This window comes from Manis javanica, chromosome 13 (genome assembly GCF_040802235.1).
Source record: "Manis javanica isolate MJ-LG chromosome 13, MJ_LKY, whole genome shotgun sequence".
Lineage (NCBI taxonomy): Eukaryota > Metazoa > Chordata > Mammalia > Pholidota > Manidae > Manis > Manis javanica.
This window is the reverse complement of record NC_133168.1, coordinates 40,842,988-40,856,282: the sequence shown is the minus strand read 5'-3', so window position 1 is coordinate 40,856,282 and position 13,295 is coordinate 40,842,988.

Below are 13,295 nucleotides of genomic sequence, written 5' to 3'. Positions count from 1 at the left end.
TGGGCACCCAACAGAAACAAGAAAACTGAAACACTCTAGTAGAATAAACTTGAAAAACAGTCTCAAAGAATTTCCTCATATAAATCATTAAGGAATGTGGGCTTTCAATAGGAAAAAAAGGCAAGATACCATGATCAGAACTCAACAGAAACACTCAAAATAGAATGATTTTTCAAAAACTGAAAATACTGGTATTATTAAAAGCCAAATATACAATAAACTTTATTATAGTTAAAGAAGTGAAGTGAAATCTTGAAAACATAAAAACAAGTGATTATAAAGTTAAATTTGCACATTTGAAAATTAAAATATCACTATTAAATAGGAGTCACATATTTATTGAAATTAATAACACAAAGGATGGATTAAAGGAAAGGTAGATACAGATGTATGAAGAAAGTTTCTAAAATTCATCACTGAGAGACAAAGATAGGAAAAATATGAAAGAGCAATTGGGAAATATGAAAGATTACATCTTTATAATTGGAGTTTCAGAAAGAGATAAGAGAAAAAGCATAGTAGATGGCAGAGAGATGAAGATATTGTTGTGAGAGAATACCAATGAAAGATAGAAGATACTATAATAAGTGCCAGAAATAGACAACATACAAAGGGATAACAATTAGGCTGATGTTAACTTATTAATAGCAAAGTTGGATACAAAGAGTAGAGTAAAAGTTTCTAAGACTGAAAGAATTTAACTACTGATTACATAATCAACTAAACTTTATTTTGACAATACAGTCTGAAAAACAGAAAGTTGACTATCAAAGGAATCAAGGAAAGAAACATCTAAGGAATACGTATGAAAAAGTGGGAAAGGAAAGAGATCTTTAAAGAAAAGTTTTAGATATAAGTAGGAATGATGAGCAAATGAAATAACATGAATGTGATGCATTTAACTTAATGTGATTGAGAAAACGATCATTTTGGGGGATTAAAAACAGTAACACTAACATAAGGATTTGTTTCTAGGGTTGGATCTCATAAAAAGATGAACACAATTAAAGAACAAATAGTTTATTTGGAACAAAAATATCAGAAATGCTTTTACTTAAATGGGGAACAAACACAATGAAGGCCTCAGACAATATAAAGCCAATATTTGGTATGCTAATGATTAAATAACTCCTGTGGTAACTGGTTTAATCCCTCTAGGGATATTTGGGAGATACTATAAAACATGACTCAAACTCTGTGCACCTTAGGTATAATGTGGTTAGAGCATTTATCCAATACTTTAGGGTCACTCTCAAGTATTCAGTTAGTACTGATGTACTCATACATATGAAGAAAAATGTTTGCTCTCATACACACGAGCAAAATTGTATGTATTCATACATATGAGCAAAAGGCTGGAGAAAGAAATGACAAAAAGTGACCACAGAGTGCTGGAAAATCTCATAATTCATTTGGTAGAATATTAAAAAGCATCTTTACTCAGTACTGGGGTCTATATAGTCCTACACTGAGCACTGCTGTGGTTCTACCTAACAGATCTTAAAAGCAATACCCAAAATAATCAAGTTTTTTCTAGGAAACTTAACAGCATCTCAGAAACAAAGCTCAAGAATATTCATAGAAATATATCAAAAAAAGCAAATTTCATAATGTCCACCATGAAGACTATGTTATCTATTGCCACATAACAAACTGCATGGCAAATTCAGTGCTAGAAATAATTTCTATGCACAAGTAATCTGAGCATGGTTTTGCCAGGGACTCTACTTAGGTTTTCCCACAAGCTAAGGTATTCACTAGGGTCCAGTTATCTTCAGGCTCAGCAAGGGAATGATTCATTTCCAAGCTCACATGATTATTGTCAAAACTCAGTACAGTATATTGCAGGTAAGTGTTGAACTGGTGGCCTCAGTTCCTCACTGCCTGTTGGACAGAAGCTACCATCAATTTCTTCCCACATGGGCCTCTACAACATTGTAGCTGGCTTCTTCAAAGTACATAAGTCAGTAGAAAGGGTCTCCTGGGAAGATAGATAATACACTCTCTTGTAACTTAAAGAAGTGACATTCTATCATTTTTGCCATATTTTGTCTGATAGAAGTGTCATTGCTTTTAAGTTGCACACACGCAGAGGGAGGGAATTATAGAAGGTCCAGAAGAGACATCATAGCAAAGAAAAACATTAAAACAACTAACTAGACTGCATATGTTCAGAAATTTAGTTTGAGCTAAGGAATATATTAAAAAAGACCAAATCTAATTCCAAGAGAAGAAAACTATAAGGTCTAGATGAAAATGTATTAAGTGGGAATAATGACAAACTAGACAATACAAAAAGTTTAGTGATGTGTAAGCCATTGCAAGAAGCACTATCCAAAATGAAACATAGATATAAAAAAAACTGAAAAAAAAAGACAGAGCCCAGTGAGACCAAAACAAAAGAAAGAAAAAAAAAGAAAAGAAAAAATAAAAACTTGAAAATAATAATGGAAGAAAATTATTCAAATATGACAAAATTTCAGTATCTACACAGCCAAGAATCTCAACAAACCTCAACCAAGATGAGAAATATAAAGGAAAATACAAGAAGGCACATCACAAATTGTTTGAAACACTGATAAAGACACAATCAAAAGAGCAACCCGAGAAGATACCATATGCACAAAGTAACAAAGATGACAGTAGATTTCTTGTCAAAACAAGAAATATAAGGAAAAGACAGTAGAGCAACATCTTTAAATTACCAAAAGATAAAATCTGTCAGTCCTGAATTATATACCCAACCGAAATCTTTCAGAAATCATGCTGAAAAAAAATAGAGTGCATTTATGAAATAAATAAATATGCTGAAATTTTTACAGATATACAAAGCTAGACTTCCTAAAGTATATATAGTAAAATATATATACTAAATAGCAAAAATTTTGGTCAGAGAGAGTGGGGATTATACTTTTTAAGATTCTTATTCTATGTCAAGTGCTATACTGTATCACTTGAAGGTAGGGTGTGGTTAAGCTGAAGATATATGCTATAATCCAGGTTTTGGCAAACATAGGTCCACAGGCCATATCCAGGCTATCACCTATTTTATAAATAAAGTTTTATCAAAATACATATATGCCTGGGTTTTTTTTACTCATTATCTAAACCTGATTTCATGATACAACAGCATGACTAAGTAGTTATGACAGACTCTATACGACAAGAAAATCAGAATATATTTACTATCTGGCCCCTGTGGCCCTTGGCAGAAAAGGTTTGTGATCACTGCTATAAACACTAAATCAACGAGTTAAACAACATAACTGATATATGAACAGAGGGGATAAAATGGAATTATAGACAAAGCACTCATTTAATCCAAAACAAAGCCAAAAAATATTACAGACTGGACAAATAGAAAACAAGCGAAAGGTGGTAGACTTAAATATTAATCAATAATCCTATTAAATGTAATTGTTGTAGACTACTGCTTCCAACTGAGAGGGAGCTACAGAGATCATGTTTATTCTCCTGCCTGAAACAAGCTAAAAATAGACAAAATATATGAAACAGTGGATTGTAAAACACTGGATATTAAGCAAAATACAATAAACAAAGGAGGTAAACGATTGCCACAGCTGATTGCTTACTGAGACTTTTCAGGCCAACTTCTAGGAAAGGGAATCTAAAGCAGAGGCTGGCAGATTCCAGAGCTAAGAGGCCAGAGAGACCAACATGAAAGAGTTAACAGGACAGAGTATTATCTCCTAGAATTAACTGAGTTTGGCAAGACTTCATCATACAAGATCAATATACTAAAATCATTTGTATTTCTATATCTTAGCAATGAATAATCAGAAAATAAATTTTTAAAAAGTATTTATAAATGCAAGAAAATATGAAATGCAGAGGAATCTGACACAATATATGCAAGACTTGCCCACTGAAAAGTATAGACATATCAGGGATAAATTAAATAAGACCTAAATAAAGGGAGAGATGCACAATACTCATAGGTCAAAGAATTAATATTTTTTAAAATATTAATTATGTAATAATAATTGAGGTATAAATTCAAGTCAATTCCAATCAAAATTACATTTTTAGAAGACATTGACAAGCTGATTTTAAATTTAACCTGGAAATGCAAAATACATTTGGAAAAGATAAACAATGTTGGAGTACTTAAAATTTTCTTATTTCAACACTTACTTATAAAGCTATGGTAGTAAATATTGTGTGGGATAGTATAAAATGAAAGATAATGGAATGGAATAGAGCCCAGAAACAGACCTATATATAAATGTCACTTGATTTTTGACAAAGGCATGAAATCGATTCAATGGTAAAGATATTCTATTCCAATGATGTTGGAACATTTAAAGGACTTTTGCAAAAACAAAACAAAACTCCACAGTTACCTCATTCACACATACAGAAATTGGCTCAGAATGAATCAATCATAAGCCTTAATATAAGATTTAAAACTATACTAAACTTCAGAAAGAAAATAAAACAACAAACTTAGAAACCTTGGGTTTGGAAAAGATTCTTTAAATATACACAAGAGGCAGAATTTATAAAAGAAAAATTCAATATATTGTTAAACTTTAAATTTTTAACTTTTCAAAGAGACTGCTAAGAAAATGAAAAGGTAAGCCAGAGCCTAGAAAAAAATATTTGCAAAATACTTATCTGGATATTAAATAAAGGACTTGAAAACAAAAGGCATATTCACCAAAGAAATTATGTGGATAGTGCTATGGCCTGAAATATATCCCTCCAAAATTCATATGTTGATGCTTTAATCCCTAGTGTGGCTGTACTTGGAGTAAGTAAGTAATTAAGGTTAAATGAGATAATAAGGAAGGAGCTCTGATATGATAGGATTACTATCCTTATAGCAGGAGATACCACAGAGCTCACTCCCTCTCTCCTTGCCTTGTGAGGACAGTGCAAGAAAGCAATTGTCTGTAAACCAAGAAGACAGCTCTCACTGGAAACATAATCAGCTGACACTTGATCTCGAACATGCCAGCCTCCAAAACTGTGAGACATAAATTTCTGTTGTTTAAACTGCCCTGTGTATGGTATCCAGCCATTCTTCTCCCAGTATTTACCCAAGAGAAATATGTCCTCAAAGACACTTAAACATGAATGTTTATATATTAATTTATAATAGTGAAAGCCTAGGTAAAACTCAGATTCTCTTATTGACAAGAGAATTGACAAATTGTGGTATATTCATGAAATGGAAACTAATAGTAAAAAGTAATGAACTATTGACACATGCAACAATATGGATGAATGTAAAAGTAATTATACTGAATGAAAGCAGGCAGATACAAAATAGTACACACAATAAAAAAAGAATACAAATGCCTAATTCAAATACATAATTCCAGAAAATGCAGATCAGTGTCCATAGGGAATAGGAAACTAAAGGGCAGTAAGGAGCCATTATAAAGTGGTAAGATGAAATTTTGTGGGTAACATAGTGATTTCAGTGACATGTAAATATGATAAAATATATCAAAGAACACAATTTAAATATGGCCAGTTTACTATGTATTAATTATAAATAAAGCTATAAATAATCAAAGTGAACAAAAGAATAAATTTAAAAATCATGACAAAATTGAAATCTTGCTATCAAACAATAACCTTTAATAACATTTGGAGATATTCTGGGCAGCTCTCAGTGCATATTACTCAATATTTAATGCATATTACTTAAAATATATACAATTTTAAAAGCTGCATTATTTGGGCAATAATTGTACAGTTCTTATCAACTTGTTTAATATTTGTTATCTTGCGTTTCTTCAAAACAAGCCCTATATAGAGGTGCAATATTATCCACCAGCAGTGTGTTAATAAGGATACCAGAGCAAAGATAGATTAATTAATTCACCAAAGATCATTGTTTATAAGTGACAGGTTCTAGTCTATTGCCAGAGATAGTCCACAATTCTTGCTATCAAACACTTTATAATACTCTAATAATACCAGTTGGAAAACTGGTACATGAGCAAACAGCATCAGCTTCACTGGGGGATTTGTTTAAAATCAAAATCCAATTTACATGAATTTATATGTTTTATAAATTTCTGCTGCTTAAGCCACCCTGTGTATGGTATTCAGCCATTCCTTTCCCAGTATTTACCCAAGAGAAGTATGTCCTCAAAGAGACTTAAACATGAATGTTTATAGATTAATTAGTTAATTAATTAATTAATTAATAGTGAAAGCCTAGGTAAAACCCAGATTCTCTTATTGACAAGAGAATTGATTAACAAATTGTGATATATTCATAAAATGGAAACTAATAGTAAAAAGGAATGAACATTTGGAGATATTCTGGGAAGATCATTAGACCTGTATATAAATGTCACTTGATTTTTGACAAAGGTATGAAATCGATTCAGTGGAATACATACATAGGATTTATATTTTCAAATATAAAATTATATTTTATATAAATATGATTTATATATAATTTTTGCATATGTTTTCAGCTTTACTGAGGTATATTTGACAAATAAAATTACAAGATATTTAAAGTATACTGATAATTTGATAGATGTAGGTATTGTTAAAGGTCTCCCCCATAAAATTAAGTAACACATCCATTTCCCTCCCTTTTTTTTTTTTGGTGAGAATATTTAAGCTCTATTAGCAAATTTCCATTATACAATAGAGTGTTACCAACTATAGTCATGTTATACACTAGATCTACAAAGGCTGTTCATTTTAAAATTGAAAGTTTGGACCCTTTTGCCAACCTTTCCCCATTTCCCCCAGCCCCTCAGTCCCAGACAACCACTTTTCTATTCCATTTCTGAGTTTTATGCTTTCTTTTTTTATATTCCACATATAAATAATACTACCATGAAATATTTGTCTTTGTCTGGCTTATTTCACTTAGCATAAAGTCCTCCAGTTCACCCATGTTGTTGCAAATGAAAGAATTTCCTTCTTTTTTAAAATATGAATTATATCCCATTGCATATATGCACATTTCTTGATCTATTCACCCATCAAAGACACTTAGGTTGTTTCCATACCATAGCTACTGTGAATAATGCCGCACTATAAAAATGACCATAGGAACAGAGATATCTCTTCTAAAAAATGGTTTTGTTGCCTTTGTATATATACCCAGAAGCAGATTGCTGGATCATATGATAGTTTTGTTGTTTACTTCTTGAGGAACCTCCATACTGTTTTCCATAGTGGCTGTGTCTTTCTCACAAACAATACACAGGGTTTCCTTTTATTCACATCCTTGCCAACATCTGTTATTTCTTGTCTTTTCAAAGACCTGAAACCATAGAACCCCTGGAAGAAAACATAGGGAGTAAACCCTTAACCTTGGTGGCAGCGATTTTTTTTAGATTTGACATGAAAAGCAAAAGCAAAGAAAGCAAAAATAAACAAGTAGGACTACATTGAACCAAAGATTTCTGATCAGTGAAGGAAACCATACACAAAATGAAAAAGAAGTCTATGTAATAGGAGAAAATATTTGCAAATCACATAGTTGATAAGGGGTTAATATACAAAATATATAAGGGACACATAGAACTCATTAGCAAAAAGCAAGTGACCCAATAAAAAAATGACTAATGAACCTGAATAAACATGTTCTAAAGAAGACACACAAATGGCCAACAAATACATGAAAAAATACTCAACATCACTATTCACCAGGAAAATGCAAATTAAACGACACTGACATATCAACTTACAAATGTTAGAATAGCTATTACCAAAAAAAGAAGTGATTTATATATATTATATATATATTTCCTAATTATTGTTTTTTACATTATTATTAGATGGTATCATTTATAACATTACATATATATTTTTAAGACTTAATTCTTACAGCTATTTGGTCTTAGTTCTATATTTTATTATTTCGTTGGTCATCAAAAATCCCTATATGAAAGTGTCTCCTTAACTGTATGTTCGCTTTTAGATCCCTCTTTTTATCTAGTAGCTTTTTAAAGTTATTTTTTAAAGAACTTCTTATTGGTGTTCTATTTTGAATTAAAAATTATTGAGAGTAACACCCTCTTCTCTTGTATTTGAAATAAAACTTCTTGGTTCAACCTTTCCTGACATTACTGTTCTAAACATGAAATATAAACTGTAAATATAAGTATAAAATATAAATATAAAATGCTATAGTAAAGTATAAAATGCTTACCCAGTTTTCCTCCTGTGTATATGACATGTTTTAATCCAATATTGTCTTTATTTTTACTGGTAATACAGCTTTGCTTTAATAAATTTGCCAATGTGTTAGAATAGGTTATAAGCAAAAAAAAATTAAAACTTAATTACCAGCTTCCCTCTATCAACGCAACCTTTCCTGCTATCCTGAAAATGGAACTGGCTTTCTTAGGTTCTTGTTACTCAAAGTGTGGTTTTTGAATAAGCAATGTCTACACCACCCTGGGCACTTGTTAGAAATGCAGAATATCAGGCCCTACCTCAGATTTACTGAATGAGAATCTACTATTAACAGAATTCCCAGGTGGTTCTTGCACACATTAAAGTCTGAGAATCGCTGGCCTGGGTGCACTCTCATTTGTTTCCTTCATTGCCTCCTGAAATCCAAGTTCCCAGGTGACAGCCAAAGGGTAAGTCTTACAATCAGCCTTTCTAAGGATAGCCCTCAAGCTTTTAACTCTTTTCTGCAAGTAGCTCAAACAAAAGAACATGAAAAATGAGTGATTATTGTATGAATTTTACTCATAAAAGCATGCATTAATGTGTTTCTATTCTAAGGTAATTTTATTAATTGACAAAATTTTGGCTTTGAGTATATTAAATGTTACTGTCTTAATTTACCACACTCAATATTTTACTCTTTAGACCAATGGAAAAAAGTAGAGATAAAGGCAAATTTAAAATGGCAAATGTTCAAAAGTTTGTTTATCCCTTTTTTATGGGATTTTAATGTTATGCTTTTGTACTTACAGTAGAATGTTTCAGAATTAATTCTAGAATGTGCATTTTTCAAACAAAATCATAGATTTTCAAGTAGTTCTGACTCAGACAAATCTTGATAGTATTCAGCATCCATATCCCGTCCTTCCCAAACTTTCTACTCATCTATAGAATATAATAGAGAATGCTTACTTTTGAAATATGAATAATTTATGTCTACCTATGAGTGTGTCATATGCTTCTTGAAATATTTTTTGCATATTATTATTATACCTCTGGGTGAGAGTGGTTACTAAAGGTTTATTTGTGAAAGCCATCACATTTTGGGTTTTATAGGAAGATTGCCAAACAGCAGTTGCATCAATGACTAACCTGATTATTTTCATTTATAGGATCAGAAAGAAAAAATGTACTAGATAAAATCGGAGTGTACTGTAAACAAGTAATAGTTTGAAACTCCAAAAGTATTCCAGTTATGATTTCTACATCTTCATAAAGGTCAGAAATATAGGGATCAATTTTAAGTATGTTCTATATAATTTAGATCATGAGAGGGAGAAATCTTGATATATTCTTTTTAATACTTAGTGAAGTAAAATATAGCTCATAGATGCAAATTTAAATGGCACAAATTAATCTTGTTTAGAAATTCCTTCTAGCAATTTAAAATGTTTAAATAGCTAATAAGTAATGTGAGGCAAATATGAAGACATATATATATATATCCATTACACCATTATTTACAATAGCCAAGGCTATTTACAATGCCATCCTAAGTGTCCATCAATGGATGAATAAAGAAGCTATACACAATGGAACAATACTCAGCCATAAAAAGAAAGAAATCTTTCCATTTGCTACAATATAGATGGATCTTTAAGGTTTTATGCTAAGTGAAATAAGTTAGATAGAGGAGGACAAATACCATGATTTTCATTTATAGGTGGAATCAAAAACCAAAACAAATAAACAATCAAAACAAACAAAAAACAAGCTCATAGATACAGAGAAGAAATTGGAGGTTACCAGAGGGAAAGGAGGTTGGGAGGTAGGCAAAATGGGTGAAGGGGCTCAGTTAATTGTATGGTCATGGCTAGTAACTAGACTTAGGATGGTAATTACTTTGTAATGTGTACAAATATTAAATTTTAATGTACTTACCAAACATATAATGTTATATACCAATTTTACCTCAATAAAAAAGTTTACATTTTGTTTCTCCAAAACATGTTCATATTAAAACCTTAGAATGCTTAAATGTCTTCACGTGCAATTCTATTTACCCATCCCAATCCAGATAGTCATAATTTCACCTTTTATGAGGAAAATGGTAATCTTCAAGTATTGTTATATTAGAGAATTTTTTAGGGAGACATACAATTTCTGTTAAAGTGTAGTTAATAATAGAAAGCATGACATGTATCAGTCAATAATAATCATGGAAGTTTAGAAAGTGAAATGGGGTAGACAAACCTATTAAATAAATTAAAATATGTAAATTATTTTGAAGTAATAGAGCACACTTTGCATGTGGTATTAAAATTCAATCAAATAATGTTTTTTAAACATTTGTTATGCTTTGAATAGCTAGAATTAGCAGATGTTGGGAAAGCCTTACAGAAATATATAAGGTGTAAGCATTTTTTTAAGTAATTTATTTATTTATTTATTTTTTATTTTTTATTTTTTATTTTTTTTGAGAGGGCATCTCTCATATTTATTGATCAAATGGTTGTTAACAACAATAAAATTCTGTATAGAGGAGTCAATGCTCAATGCACAATCAGTAATTCACCCCAAGCCTAATTCTCATCAGTCTCCAATCTTCTGAATCATAATGAACAAGTTCTTACATGGTGAACAAATTCTTACATACTGAATAAGTTCTTACATGGTGAACAGTACAAGGGCAGTCATCACAGAAACTTTTGGTTTTGATCACGCATAATGAACTATAAACAATCAGGTCAAATATGAATATTCATTTGATTTTTATACTTGATTTATATGTGGTTCCACATTTCTCCCTTTATTATTATTATTATTAGTAGTAGTAGTAGTATTAGTATTAGTATTAGTATTAGTATTAGTATTGGTATTAATAAAATGCTGAAGTGGTACCTTCTCACTGGGTATTTCCAGTATCTTCCAATGGACCAAAACCATATTTATACATCTTCTTGCAGATGTTGGAAGTCAGTCCTAAATTCCCTTAACTTCAAAGTCTTACATTATAAACAATGATTTCACTAAAATTATTTAAGTTAGATCTCTTAGCAAGGTGTAGTAGCTAACCTGTCCAAGACAAGGTAATGCAGAAGGAGTAGGGCCCACGAAGCTTCACTCTATACCCACTTCACCACATGCCCCTCACATACACAAAGCTCAAATATTCTCAGAAGCCCCTAAATCCTCTTATGAGTACAAAGATCTAATGATAGTTTGAGAGAAAAATCATAATACCTGCTCTCTTTAGCTGGAAAAAGTTTCTTAATAAGTGAGTAGGAAATATCAGTGGATAATAACATTTAAAAATATACACATAATTACAATAAATAGATGATTACACTTCCACTAACATTCACTGTATAAAAACAAATTTAGTCAAGTAAAAAAAAAACATTAATTTTTCTTCAATAACTCCCCAAACCACTTTCTGCAATGTCAATGCATCAGATGAAGATTTAAAATTTTTTGATAAATTTACCAAAAAATTTCTATTTTTCCAGATAATTTTCTTTTTTGAGAGGACATCTCTCATATTTATTGATCATATGGTTGTTAACAACAATAAAATTCTGCATAGCGGACTCAATGCACAATCAATAATCAACCCCAAGCCTAATTATCAACAGTCTCCAGTCTTCTGAAGCATAACAAACAAGTTTTTACATGGTGAACAAGTTCTTACATAGTGAATAAGTTCTTACATGGTGAACAGTGCAAGGGCAGTCATCACAGAAACTTTCGGTTTTGATCACGCATCATGAACTATAAACAATCAGGTCAAATATGATTATTCATTTGATTTTTATAGTTGATTTATATGTGGATCCCACATTTCTCCCTTATTATTATTATTATTTTTAATAAAATGCTGAAGTGGTACGTAGATGCAAGATAAAGGTAGAAAACATAGTTTGGTGCTGTAAGAGGGCAAATGTAGATGATCAGGTGTGTGCATATAGACTAAGTATTAATCCAAGCTAGACAAGGGCAACAAAACATCCCGGATGCAGAAGATTTCTCTCAAAACAGGGAGTTGAGGTTCTAAGCCTCACCTCTGTTGATCCCCAATTTCTCACCTGCTGGCCCCCTGTGACTGTGCCTATCTTAGGTTGTTCCTCCCTTGAGGAATCTTACCCGTCTCTGGCTAACCAGTCATCTTCTGGGGCCATACAGGGAAATGTAAAGTTGATAAGTGAGAGAGAAGCAATTTTCTTTGAAAAGGTTAGCTTTTTACTTTTTTGCAGATTTATGCCCTGTGGCTTCTATGCCCAGCATTTGTCTTGAGGTATCTTTACCACTTGGAAGAATTATGATACTCGGTAATTTTCTATATGAGGCACGAATTCTACTCAAGGGTTGTAATTAGGAAGGACAAAGAAAAGCTATAGAAGCAGCAGATGGGAGAAAACATGGGAAGATTGATTATTTCTTTGACATATCTTCTTGTAGAGTAACTTAAGTATGTATAGGTTTTAAACTACTAATTGAATTGCACACACACATTAATATAATAGGAATACAGTTACATAACCAAAGCAGACCTATAATTACCAGCCATCTCCAGTGAAGCCAAGAAAACCCGTTAGGCACCCTAGGCATTTGTGAAAAATTGTCTATGATATGATGGATATTGTCCAACTGTACTTGAACAGTCTGAGAGAAATCAGACAAATTAAAACAACCCATTCCTGGGAACTGTTCACATCCCATATGTTCTTTTGACCGTAGATAGTCTGTAGTCATAAGATTTTGGAGCACTACAACTTGTGCTTCTCCTAATTCTTGGTTGAGTTCCAACAGTATAGATCCAGTCAAATTTGTTGTTTTACTGAAAGCACAGGCCAGCCTAGATATCTCTTTCTTCATTCCAATGGCAAGTCCAGGAACTGGTGGGATGGATGCAGCTACAACTGCAGCATTGCCTGGATCTTTGTTGAGGTTTTTTGATGATCATCTTCTGGTATGACTTTTCCAGAGAGTGCTGATGTCGGAAGATCTTCTTCATATCATATCTTAGTTCATTTTCTGGGTAGCCAAATTAGGCTTTGATCCTCTGTATAAACACAAACAGACCCTTTGCCCACACTTTGATATGGCCTTTACACCATTGTGTAGAACTCATTGGAGCTCACCACACAGGAAATGCTTTTTTTTTTTTAAGA